The sequence below is a fragment of the Vicia villosa genome, linkage group LG2 (assembly GCF_029867415.1).
Source record: "Vicia villosa cultivar HV-30 ecotype Madison, WI linkage group LG2, Vvil1.0, whole genome shotgun sequence".
Taxonomy (NCBI): Eukaryota; Viridiplantae; Streptophyta; class Magnoliopsida; order Fabales; family Fabaceae; genus Vicia; species Vicia villosa.
The window spans coordinates 17,813,169-17,817,294 of record NC_081181.1 but is presented as its reverse complement, the minus strand read 5'-3'; positions in this window follow the sequence as shown (position 1 = coordinate 17,817,294).

Sequence of the window (4,126 nt, the reverse complement as noted above, 5' to 3'; positions counted from 1 at the left end):
AAGGTATGGACATTACGAGTATTCGGTAATGCCGTTTGGAGTTACTAATGCACCTGGTGTTTTTCTGGAGTATATGAACAGGATAGTTCATCCTTATCTCGATAAGTTCGTGGTGGTGTTTATAGATGATATCCTAATATACTCTAAGAGTAAGGAAGAACATGCTGAACATCTCAGACTTGTGTTGGAGTTGTTAAAAGAGAAGCAACTTTTTGCCAAACTGTCGAAGTGTGAATTTTGGTTAGAAGAGGTCAGTTTTCTTGGACATGTAATTTCGAAGAATGGTATTGCTGTCGATCCTACTAAGATAGAGGCTGTATCCCAGTGGGAAGCTCCGAAATCGGTGTCAGAGATTCGTAGTTTTCTTGGCCTTGCAGGTTACTACAGGAAGTTCATTGAAGGATTTTCAAAGTTAGCATTGCCGTTAACTAAATTAACCAGAAAGGGCCAGGCTTTCATTTGGGATGTAAAATGCGAGGAAGGATTCCAAGAGCTGAAGAAGAGGTTGACTAGTTCTCCTATTTTGATTTTGCCGAATCCGACAGAATCATTCGTGGTTTATTGTGATGCTTCGCTGATGGGTTTAGGTGGAGTATTGATGCAGAACCAACAAGTGGTCGCGTACGCGTCGAGACAACTCAAAGTGCATGAAAGGAATTATCCGACTCATGATTTGGAGTTGGCAGCAGTGGTTTTTGTCTTGAAGTTGTGGCGACATTATTTGTATGGGTCGAGATTTGAAGTGTTCAGTGATCATAAGAGTCTGAAATATCTATTTGACCAGAAGGAACTGAATATGAGGCAGATAAGGTGGTTAGAATTCCTTAAAGACTATGATTTTAGTTTGAATTACCATCCGGGTAAGGCAAACGTAGTTGCTGATGCTTTAAGTAGGAAGACTTTGCATATGTCTATGCTAATAGTGAAGGAATTGGATTTGATTGAACAATTCAGAGACTTGAGTTTGGTATGTGAAGGTACTCCTACTAGTGTTAAGTTGGGGATGCTGAAGCTGACCAGTGGTATTTTGAAGAGATCAGAGAGGGCCAAAAGGCTGATGTCGAATTAGTCGAAAAGTTGACTTTGATTAACCAAGGCAAGAGCGGTGAATTCAGAGTTGACGAGAATGGTATACTGAGGTTTGGAAATAGAGTTTGTGTTCCGGATGTTGCTGAACTTCGAAGAAATATTTTAGAAGAAGGACACCGTAGTGGATTAAGTATTCATCCTGGTGCTACCAAGATGTATCATGATTTGAGAAAGCTATTTTGGTGGCCTGGAATGAAGAAAGAAATTGCTGAGTTTGTGTATTCTTGTTTGACTTGTCAGAAGTCAAAGGTTGAACACCAGAAGCCATCTGGATTTATGCAACCGATGTTTATTCCTGAGTGGAAGTGGGATAGCATATCGATGGATTTTGTTTCGGGTTTGCTGAGAACTGTTAAGAATTGTGAAGCTATCTGGGTTGTGGTGGACAAATTGACAAAGTCTGCACATTTCATACCGGTAAGAATGGATTATCCGATGGAAAAGCTGGCTCAATTATACATTGAGAAAATAGTCAGTCTGCATGGTATTCCTTCGAGTATCGTGTCAGACAGAGATCCGAGATTTACGTCTAAGTTCTGGGAAGGTTTGCAGAAGACTTTGGGTACTAAGCTGAGACTGAGTTCTGCTTATCATCCGCAGACGGATGGACAGACTGAGAGAACAATTCAGTCGTTAGAAGATTTGTTACGTGCTTGTGTATTAGAAAAAGGAGGTGCTTGGGATAGTTATCTGCCTTTGATTGAATTTACCTACAACAACAGTTTTCATTCGAGTATAGGTATGGCTCCGTTTGAGGCATCGTATGGTAGGAGATGTAGAACTCCATTGTGTTGGTACGAAGCTGGTGAGAGTGCTGTGATTGGACCAGAAATTGTACAACAGACTACGGGGAAGATTAAGATGATTCAAGAGAAGATGAAAGCCTCTCAGAGTCGTCAAAAGAGTTATTATGATAAGAGGAGGAAGACACTTGAGTTTCAAGAGGGAGATCATGTGTTTATGAAGGTTACTCCTATGACGGGTATTGGTCGAGCTTTGAAGTCAAAGAAGTTGACTCCGCGTTTTATTGGACCATTCCAAATTTCAGAAAGAGTGGGAGAAGTGGCGTATCGTATTGCGTTACCGCCAATGCTTGCCAACTTGCATGATGTATTTCATGTGTCTCAATTGAGGAAATACATTTCGGATCCGTCCCACGTGATCCAAGTGGATGATGTACAGGTGAAAGACAACTTAACGGTGGAAACGTTACCTGTGAGGATTGAAGATAGAAGACTGAAGCAGTTGCGGGGCAAGGAAATAGCTTTAGTCAGAGTAGCTTGGGGAGGACCAGCTGAAGGAAATGTTACCTGGGAGCTAGAGAGCCAGATGAAGGATTCGTATCCAGAGCTCTTTACCTGAGGTATGTTTTCGAGGACGAAAACTCTTTTAGTGGGGGAGAGTTGTAACGCCCGTATAATTTTAATATTAATTTAATCAAGAATATTGAATTAATAATTAGAATTATTAAGGATTTTGTGAAAATAATAAATAAATAATGGTTTATGGCATTTGGGCCATGTGAGAAATAGTAAAAGGGGGGGGGTGTGATATAGGAAGGCCCTTTACTAATATTATTATTATTTTCATAAAATAATTGGAATTAGGAAGAAAGAAAGAACGTGAAAGAACAGAAGTCTGAGGAACGAGGAACGTGAAGGAGAACGGTAGAGGGAGAGACCAAGAATCAAGAAATTTGTCTAAGGTAAGGGGAGACTTATCTGATTATCATCTATTATAGGGTTAGGGGTTGATAATACTGAATAGATGTGGAATTCGGGTCGATTGAGTCATATGATAGGTTTAGGGATTCAGTCAATTGTAGGATGTTTGATCTCTATGTTTGAATCTATGATGTCTGCGTTGTTATGGTCTCAATTGATGTGTAATTGGTGTATTATGAGACGTATTTTGTATTGTTTGTGCATTCTATTTCTCTAGGTTCGTACTGGTATGGTTTGGGTGTGTTTGGAACGCATAGAATGTTGTTTTCTGCAGGTTGGGGTTTCAAACATTGCCGGTTCGCGCCGCGTGCACAGGGTGGCACCGCGAACAGGTGGGCAGAATGCCAGGAAGTTGTGATATGCTCAGGTCGCGCCGCGTACCTGTGTTCGCGCCGCGAAGGCGTAACTTTTTCTCGTTTCGCGCCGCGTGTTGATGTTTGCGCCGCGAACAGCTTGGCAGAGAGCCAATGAGTTTTTGGGACGCTCAGTGCGTGCCGCGAACTGGTGATGGTGCCGCGTGCTGTTGGTGTTTTGAGATATTTTAAAAGTCCAAAGATGCATAACTTTTTAACCGTTGGTCCGTTTGATGCGCCGTTTTGAGCTAAACGAACCTTGTAGGATAATCTATATGATGATGATTGATTGGTTTCTAGGATGTGTCGCACCCTAAATTTTGACCTAATTTTTTTTCACTTAATTCATTCTCATATGCATAATCAAAGTATCATTGCATTTTTATGTCTGCTTTTCATGCATCATTTGAATGGTTAAGTTTGTTGTTATTGGAATTAATATATATTTTTTCTTTAACAACTAAAACTAATTATAGATTAAAGTTTGTTGTAATTCATGCTTTTTTATCTAAGTACACTATACATGATTAAATACAAAAAATAGTTGCAATAGAAGATGTATATAATTCGGAACCATTTTCTCTTTATAATTAATTGCATTTAGTAAATATTTTTGTTTCACTTTATATAGTTTAAAGTCAGAATTTATAATTTGTACCAAAAACATAAGTATACATATTGTTTTGATTACATTTCAAATCATCAATACAAAAAAATAAATAAGGAAGTATCAAAGTTGCACGCTCTTTTCACCATCATCTTCATGTTATGCCCCACACCCTGCTCCAATAACCACCAACCTGCTATTGCCGCTCCAACCTGCAGCAACAAGCCAAAACAACACCTGCAAAATCAGTACAACCTTGCACACAAATGGAAAGACAATAACCTGCAAACCAAAAGCATAAATCAGGACACCAAAAAATGATTTTTACTTCAAAATTTTGGCTCTAATCTTCC